The following is a 10,195-nucleotide window of genomic DNA, read 5'->3' as shown; positions in this document are numbered from 1 at the left end:
TGCAACAAAATATTTTTATGTTTAAAAAAATGTAACTTAACATAAGATTATAAATAAGTTGTATTAATTTTTATCTAAAGGTAAAAATGTATTTTTAATGTTAAAAAATTTATTTGAATTTTAACTTATATAAAACTGATTAAACACGTATTTAATTGTGATTCATTCTTAGTTTTTTAAAGTGTTTTTTTAAATTTAAAAATTAGAAATTAAGTATTCCTATTAAGTAAATCGTTGGTTTAGAAGGTTAAAATAATAATATCGAGACGAATAAATGTGTAAGAAACAAATAGAAAGTAAGAAATGATTTTCTAGATATTGTCAGAGACGACTATGCCGACACTCTCATATAATTGATATAATCTAATTTCCTGTGTAGACTCTCTATGACGACCTTCCATTCAACATTCAATGTTGATTTATGACTTTCATCACTTAGAAATAAATTCTGATATTTTATATTTACAAATTTCTAAATGTATAATTAATTTCTGAAGAAAATTATTATGATTTACACAATTATTTTTCAATGAAAGTTTTGATTAAAAAAAAAATAAAAAAAAAATTTTTTTAGTGAATTTAGAAGAGGAGAATGGAAGAAAATAAACAATTTTGCTTAATTTAATTTTAGAAAAAAAAATTTATCATTTAATATTTCTTAATGCAATTTCATAACACAACTTGTTGCTTAAAATTAAAAAAAAAACAAAATGAAGGTCATTAATTTATAATATAATTTATGTTAGAATAATTAAATTAATATGTTAATTAAAGAACTTATGCAATAACTTTACAGAAAAAAAAGGGTTTATTCTTTTATTTACAGTTTGGATTTTTATAGACTGATTATTTTAATTATTTATTATATTGTATGATAATTTAGTAAATCATGAATATGAAGAAGATAATGATAAAAGTTAAATTTTTTTAAGTATCTAAATTATATTTTTATTTATGTTTATAAAATTGAATTATAGTTTTATAGTTGAACAAATTTTACAGGAAACAGCAAAAAAGCTGGAGTTATTAGATTTCTAAATATCTTTATTGAGAAAATTATAAATGCTGATAAAATAAAACTATAAAAAATTGTTTGAATTATTCATAAATTTTCATATTTAATTCTTTAAATTTTCTTGTATTATTAAATATTACTCAAATCATAATTAAGTTATTTAACTAATTTTTTTTTTCATGTTAGATGGAGGAGTTAATGCCTCTTCCCTTACAAAGAGAACTAAAGAGGCTAACTTATAATTATGATTAATAAAGTTTATTCAATTAGACATAAGAAAACTATACTTATAAGTTCACAAAACAGTAAAATTCATAAAAACAGCAAGAGTATTTTTCTTAAAATACTATTTTTTTATAAATTCGTACAATAAGCTTATATCATATAGGATTAAGTAGAACAGTTTATTAATTTCATATGAATGAATAGTGCAATAGTGCGTATTTCTTGATTTATTTATTACTTATCTAAATTCTTGTTAGTGTAATGAATAATTAAACATTTAAAGATGATTTGATTAATTGTAAATTAAAAAAATTCGATAATAATAACTTAAAACCAAAATTTCTAGAATTAAACTGTAGTTTTGTATAGTGCAATGCAAGCTGTAGTAGTAGTGATCCATCCATTCAGAAATAACTTCCTGTTTTTGTTTATTTGAATGCCCTATTTTTGTTCAAAGATATTTTAATAGCCTAAAAACTTGCAGTTTACATTAAATTTTTTAATTGTATCCATAACTAAATCAAGATATAATTTATAATTAATTAAAACAATATTTTCTGATAATACATACTTCTTTATGACCTTTCACACAAGAGAAATGAAATTGCAAATCTTCCAGTTAATTTTATGTATTTTAAACAATAAATATTTAAAAAAATAATAATAATAAATATGATATTGTTTTTTGTTAGAGAATGAGGAATTGTTTTTATACAATAAAAAAAATACTTTTTAATTTGTAACTTGTAAATGCCTTGAGTAAGCTTAATCAGTTTTGATTTATAGATAAGAATTTTTCAAAATTATTTTTATAAAGTATTTTCTAAAGAATGAATGTAAATAAATAGGCAGTCATTTTCTGCTCGAAGTGCTCTGTAAAACGAAATTTTGTTTTGTTGCCAGAAAATTCTGCCTGTGTCAGGACTATCCGCAGTTTTGTAGACAGATGAATCACAACTTGGACCAGGTGTAGATGACTCGCGATAAATGAGTTGAAAATCCATATCACTTGTCTCTTTTAATAAATTATTTTCCTAATTTACTATTTTTAGTAAATTTTTCCCTTTATTTTAAAGTTATAAAAAAAAATATTTATCGTTTCTAAATTTAAGAAACTTAAAAAAAAGGGCCGAAAAAAATGTTCGTGTTCTTTAAAGTGTCCGAGTAAATAAATTAATTTTCGCTAATTAAATTGTTATGATATAGATTTAGAGAGTTGTGATTCTTTGTTTGATTCATATTATGAAAAAAAACTACACCATATCATGTAGATTTTTCACAGTTTTCTTCATGATATGGATTACAGAAAGATATGACGCCTTTCTGTAATCCATATCACGAAGAAAATTATGCATCAAAGTGCATGAGTTAACGAAATTTAAATCGTAAATGACAACCGAAACCATCTTAATCTTTCTTTTTTTAGTATATATATTTTTTTCTTTTAATCAGTTCAAAAGCATCGGTGAAAATAAAAAAAATTTATGCATGGAAATTCATTTTCTTAGCTATCTTTTAATGATATATGCAACACTTGCATGTATAGAGTTAAGACCAAAAAAAAAATAATAATATAAATCTATACCGACAGACATACAGATTATGCAATTTAGTATTAGGATATTTTAAAACATTACTGTTTTATTGGAAATAATTTTTAGACTTTATTTGGATCAAGTGATGCACGCTCATCTTCACTATTTTTTGTAGAAGAAATGCATTTTAAACATTACTAACATTAAGAAATGCATTACTAACATTATGCATAAGTAACGAATTGTATATATATTCTTTCTTATGTTTCTTTTTTGAATATTCTACTAGTGGTGAGTATAAATACCAGGTGGAGTAGTTCCGGGATGTGTAAGAGAGCGGTGGCAGGACAATGACGAACTTTCTCCTTCGGGCGTGCATTTTTCTTTATGCGAACCGCCGTCATAAATAGAGATTTTTTAAACGTTACGGAAAAATTATAAACTTTCTTAAATACATATTATAAGGCCGAAGATAATTGAAAATTCACCATTAGGTTTTTACGACGGGTCTTAAAACGTGATTTCTGTATTAGTACCGCACACTCCTCCCGCAAAATTACCGAAGGATATGAGTAAAAAAAACAAAAAACAAAAAAAAAAGGCCCAAAGGCCGGGGCCCCTTTTCACTCGCTCTTATCCTTTTTTTGTACCTCAAACTCCTGATGGCGTTACGTCCTAAAATCAATTTAGTGTGATCCGAATGTTAATAACCTTATTAATCACTCCCCCTTTTTTTAATGCTGATAATCGAATTTGTAAAATATCCTTAATTATATTTTTTTTTCCGTTTATTTACGAAATTTGATCGATCACGCTATCTTGTTTTTATATAATTTATGTCCTTATAATTCAAATATTATTATTTAAATATTTCGCTTGATTCTTTTTATAAAAGATAAGTAAATAACGAGATATAAAATTTACAATATTTTATAATAAATTTAGGATTTCTTCATATAAAAAATTAATTTTTTTAATAAAAAAATAAAAGTTATAAATTATTTTATAGAATAATTAATAAACATAATAAGTAATTACAAAAAATTATTTAACTGGGCAATGCAATTGCTTTGTATACATAATATAAGCTAATATAAAAGTTATAACAACATTAAAAATTTTATAAAATGAAGTAATTTTAACTGATTAATATGAAAATTGGTAGCTGCAATACATTACATAAATTATATTTATGTAATTAAATCACTAAATACTAAGCAATACAATTAATTGCTTTATATATTTAATATAATGTAATAATTTCAGATAAATAAAGAGAAAACATTGTTGCCTATGAAGTTTCTTATGATTTCTGTATATACAGTCAAACCTCTGAATAACGGCCACTAAAAAAAATGGTCGTTGTTTGGAGGTTCGACTGTATATTATTATACAAGACAATAATAAAATAAGAAAATAAATTGTATAAAATTAAAGAATGCATCTGAATAAAATTGGTAAGTACTGTACAATTATAAAAATTATAATTAAAACAATAAGCTTAGCATTGCAATTGAAATGTATACAATATAATTTAAAAATTGCATCTGAATAAATTAATAAAAAAAATAATAAAATAATTAGGTCTATATGTAAATAAAAAGATAAAAATTACACGAAATTTAATATAATAGAAATTACATACAAATAACGTAATATACAAATTAAGTATTAAACTAACATTTTTATCACGAAATTTCTAAAAATTCATAAGAAAAATTTTGTATGCAAATTTCTTCTTTTCTTTAATTTTAAACTTTAATTAACCTTCTATTCTTAATAACTTTAAACTTACAAAAAAAATTATTATTATTCAGTTAAACCGAGGAGAGAGAGAGTTAAATTTATGGTTAAATAAGAAGAAACGAGTAGAAGGTCAAAAAACAAATTATTTCACTAAAATCTTAGAAATTAGTATTATTTTTAAATAAAAACAAAATATTCAAAATATATTTTTTAAATTACAGAGTATAGAAATGTATGTCCTCCAAGTCAAACTTAAATTGCAATTTTTTTTTTTTACGTTGGTGTAGGGGGGTCAAAGATCGAAGGTGACAAGCGTGCGACCTTTCACATCGCTTCTACAATGACAACACTATTACGGAATATCACGCTATTTTTCCGTACCCGCGGCTAAAATTGACGATTATTTTAAGGCATAAGGGCAAAAATAACATATTAAATATCTTGATATTTTAACCTGTTTAATTTAAAAAAAATGGCATCACTTGGCAAAACCATCAAATGTTTTGTTTCCTATTGACTTTATTAAGCCATCAGTTCAAAATTTCATTATAGATTTCCTGAAAAACATATGGAATTTTATCTTTAAAAAGATAAAAAAATAATCTTTAAAATCTTATTAAGTATTTTTTTCCATTTAGTTAATTATCTTTTATTGAAATATATTTTAAATTTTATTTAATTCTCCATTAAATTCTATTGAAAAACTTCACAATTCTGTAATTAATACAATTTTAAAATAATATTATGAATGAATTTTTACGTTATTAATATTTTAAATTTATTTATTATCCTATTCTCTTGCTTTAAATATATAATAATAATATAGGAAGATGCATACAAAGAATCTTAATAAATGTTTAGAGCCTGCCTCACCTGCAAATTCTAAATCCTCGCATCTCACTAGCGAGCATGTTCTTAAATATAAAAAAAAAGGAAAAAAAAACGAATCCATTTGTATTTTTATCAGATTTATGGATTTTTTTTTCGTGTTTCATTCTTACTTTCAATTCCCACAGTATCTTGGGTGACTTATACGGGGAAGAATATTGACATAGGTTTGAATGCATCCGAGGAAACAACACTTCCAATGCAGACAAACAGGTCTTAATCGGATTTTCGTTTGAATCGGCCACGGAATTGCAATAGGTTCCTCTTTTTGGTGTTTTTGTTATCCGGAAAGGAAATGGTTACGTCAGCCGGGTCATTTTTATGTTTTTCGATACTATGAATATGATGCAGGTGGGATTTGAATAGCCAGGTGTTAAGAATAATCGATTGCGACTTTACTTAACGTGGTAAAGAATATATAAGCTGTATTATATGGGTTTATGGATTCGTATAGATGTAGAAAAATAAAAGTATAATAAAAAAAAAGCTAACTTGTCTGATTGAAGTTTAAGCTGTACCAATGAATCATATCGCATTGGGATCTAACAGATGGATCTTGCTCTTGCTTCAAATTCTTCTTGCTTTTCTTACTTATATTTTTTTTTCTGAAGAGAAGTTGAAGCGAAGTATTATGTATGTGTAAATCATGTAAATTTGCATCACTTATAATTTTATAGCATAGAATATTTTTATAAACAAAATTCATATAGAAAGATTTTCTTCTAAATTGCACCAATTTTATTATAAGTTTGTGGGGTAATTTATACTTACTTTTGCTGTTTATTATTTAAAAAAGTTCATTATTTCTAAAAGTATAAAGGTACATAAATGTTACCTTATTATAGATTATTTTTATAATTTGAAATTTGAAATTATATAGCTTAAATTTGAATAATACGACTTCAAATTTAAGGGGAAAAAATTGATTTATCTATAATTAAAACGAATTAAAATTACTTTTACTTAAATACGAATCATAATTAAGTTTAATTTTCGAATGGTAGATTATTATTCACTTACTGTTTTCTTTATTAAATTAATAAAAAAAATTTCAAATTAAATTCTCAAAAATGGCGACTAGAGAAACTCGAGTATAATTTAGTAAATTTGTCTTCCTGGTTGAAACGGCATTAAAGAGGCGTGCCACCCATTTAACATAAGTTGGATATGATATGGGATTTGAGGGGTTAGCTGCCACCTTCGTATCCGTAGACCCCTGACCTAAGAATATCGTCGGTGACGTCATACTCGGGAGCGGTAAAGTCACGATCGTCAGTTGACATGGAAACGGTAAGTCACGAGTGTGCTCCGTAGTGAGGAGGTGAGGTTAATGCAGGTGTTGATTTTAAGATGTCCACCTGCAAACTCTGTAATTTGACAAAAAAAAAAGCTGCATGTAATCATACAGGTGTCGATTCGCGTATTACAGAAAAGGAAAGGCGGCCATTTAGAAATTTTTATAAAATTATTAATTAAATGGAAAATTATTTATTTATTTTTTAAATAAGTAAGTAAGTCGATTGCTAAATGGCCCGATTATTTTCTATGCAAAAATCACTTATCGTATGGTAAAATTTTCTAATTTTGATTTCATGAATTATTTAAGTCGAAGAACAAATAAAATTTCAAATATTTTGCTCTTTAAAAGGATGTAGCCTACTTTTACATCTGTTTTCGAACTTAATGTTGTTCTATATTTACAAATTAAACTCTAAGACATCTAAAGATTAACTTTTAAGGTTAAAAAATATATGTTACGCTAAATTAACAGGTCACTGCTAGCTTAGAAAGATATTTTTTTAATACTATTCTTATGTAAAAATGAGTTTAAGAAACTTAAAAAAATATATATATATTTAACAGATCATTCTACTTGATATTTATAAAATATGGTAAAATAATTAATAATAAAATTGTAAAATTTTAAATTTGTATCTTTAAATAAAATGATTCCACAATAGAATAATATTTTAAAATATTCCATTACGTCGGTCAGTTTGTCTGCATACTGCATAACTGACTAATTTATAGAAATAAAACTTTTTGGATGTATTTAAAATTAAATTTTGTTAATATTCGCCATTTTATATCATAAACAATAGTTTAACTGAAATAGATATTGGGGACTCGAATTAGAACGTACAAAACATCTTTGTACTATTGTGAATGAAGAGTGAACTCTTAGATATTGTATATAAATATGTATAAGTGCGTTTGCCACATTCAAATCTTTTTATTTTAATTATTTATTTATTTTTTCCTTCATTTATTTATTTACAAAGGTTAGGCCCCTGCTTATGCTACTGATCATAAATTTCTGGAACCGACTTACACACAGGAAAGAATAATCTCTATAGAAACATTTTATTAAACTATATAGACTATATTTTTCTAAGTCATCTGTTCAAAAAGAGGACATGTCCGGGAAAAAGAGGACATAGCTATTTAAAATAGAGTTATAGTATATTGAATTTATTTATAATCGTAAATAAATTAAACTATAAACTATAAAACTATTAAACTACGTATATAGACTATATTTTTCTAAGTCTTTCTATATTTTTATAAGTGTTTCTATAGAGATTATTCTTTATTGTGTGGAAGTCGGTTCCAGAAATTTATGATCAGTAGCGTAAGCATGGACCTAACCTTTGTAAATAAATAAATGAATAAAAAAATGCAGGTGTTGTAATATATTATAACCTAGTATAATTAAAACTATAAAGCAGTTTATTTAAGTTTTAAAACAAATTTTATTTTTAAAATCCTCCATATTCCGGCAACTTGCTCTTTCGTGCATGATACTTTGATTGCTTTTCGCACGGCAAATTCACACTTTCGTAAATTTTCAGCCAAGAAAACAAAAATTTCGAGCTATTATGGTAATGAATTATATCAGTTTTAGTTTTAATAACAGCAAAATCATCTGTGAAAATTAATTTTTATTCTCTATTTTCTATTTAATTTATAGTTTTAAATAATGTTTATACATATTCACTGAAAAATAAACCTTTTTCTACCTTAACAAGAGACATTGTAGCTCTCTAGACATGGAACTCCACTCCTTTTTTTTAGCATGCAAGTCTATTGTTCTTCTATTAAACGTTCGATTTTCGCAGGCAGTTTTACATAGAATAGTAGACTATCTGTAAATGCAAACTTAACCGTAATTGTGTTTGCAGTCATGGCAAACCACAAGAGAAAACAGATGGGTACCTACGGAGACTCGTGATCTCATGGGCCCATGGCAAGGACTCATAGTGGAGGGATTCTGAGATAAATACTAAAAGTACTAATGCGAACTATACAAATTTGAATTTGAATTTGGCATCGTTAGCAAAATTACCACGAAAGGTCGAGAATACAGTAAAAATGATTCTGTTTGAAATTTTGTTTTCATATTTTTTCTCCTCCCGTGTTTAATGAAATAAAAAAAATTTCAAAGTTTTTATTTAATTTGTAATATTTTGCTATTACAAGGGATAGGTGATTTTTCAATAATAAATAAAATAATATAAGCAATTGCAATTTTCGCAAACGAAATCTGAATTTCGTTTCTTTCGGATTTCGGTTTCGTTTCGTCAATACCACGAAATAATGAATATAAAATAGGAATTACAATGCTAAATTTTTCTCATACCAGCAGTTTATAAACTGTCGTACGTATTATTACACGTAAAATAAATATATTTATCGAGTTTATTCGCGAGATCATGGTCATGTTAATATGCAAATTTATTACTTAATGAAGATTTTACTTAATTTTTTAAAAAAAGAAATTATTTTTTCGTTTAGAAAAAACTGTTTCCTAACAATACATTGTTACGTAATGATGTAAAAAAATTAAAATATCCTTCTGTAATGCTATCAAATATTAAAATAATTATCGAAAATTTTATTAATTTATATAAACTGAAACTAAACTTACCTTTATTTGATTCCATGTAATGTCGAAGGATGTAAAAAAAAAATTCAGAGAATGATAATCAGCTTCTTGTTAAGATAAGAAAATGTAACTTAAGATCCGATATTTTTATCCCAAATTTTGATTATTATTTTTTATATCCTGATAAAAAAAAATCGTCAATGAAATTTAGTTTTTTTTTCTATAATTTTATTTTAATTTTTAAGAAGAAAAGTATCATATTAATTTAATTGACATTCTTAAGTGGATGACAAATTTATTTTAAAAATAATTCTGATTATTTTTAACCAAATTTTGATTTTTTTTTCACTTTAAATTTCGAGTTTTATTTGGCATTTAATATGTTTTTTTTTAAATTAAAAATAAGAGTTAAAATTTTACTTTTCTGCTTAGAAAACTGAAGAAATCTTCATATCTATGAAGATTCCTTGTACTGTAATTTGAAAATATCGTCGTTAACGTTACAATAGTTTTATAATATATAAATCATAATAGAATATGCAAAAAAAAGCTCAGAAATATTTTATATTTAAATTATATTTTAAGGAAAATATTAAAATTTAACGAGATATTTTAAGGGGGAGGGAGGGAGAAAAAAAAGCGACTTTTAATTTAAATTAAGCACTCCCCTCAAAAATACTAAAACAAGCAAATTTTAAAAATTAAATAACATTTTCCATAATTAAAAAAAATTAAATTTAACTTTTAAATTATATGTTTTAATATATTTAAATCGCCAAACTTTGATTTAACGCACGAAATTGGCATTTAAGTCAAGTTGGTGTTAAACCGAAGTACTTCAAACAATACGAATTATATATGTTATAATGAAGTCCATACACACATAAGGTTGAGTTGGGG

General features: G+C 24.7%; 1 long non-coding RNA gene across 1 annotated transcript in view; it reads right to left on the bottom strand.

Moving 5' to 3' along the window:
• LOC111627419 overlaps nucleotides 1-9,469 on the bottom strand; it is a 25,946-nt gene extending 16,477 nt beyond the window's left edge. The window contains exon 1 of the long non-coding RNA XR_002757002.1: nucleotides 9,338-9,469. This is a non-coding gene — a long non-coding RNA (uncharacterized LOC111627419). The remainder of the gene's footprint in view (nucleotides 1-9,337) is intronic.
• Between the last annotated feature and the right edge of the window lie 726 nt (nucleotides 9,470-10,195).

The sequence above is a fragment of the Centruroides sculpturatus genome, unplaced genomic scaffold (assembly GCF_000671375.1).
Source record: "Centruroides sculpturatus isolate CEXI.00-Female unplaced genomic scaffold, Cexi_2.0 scaffold424, whole genome shotgun sequence".
Classification (NCBI taxonomy): Eukaryota; Metazoa; Arthropoda; class Arachnida; order Scorpiones; family Buthidae; genus Centruroides; species Centruroides sculpturatus.
The sequence above is the reverse complement of the archived record's forward strand: the minus strand, read 5'-3'. Positions and strand labels throughout refer to the sequence as shown.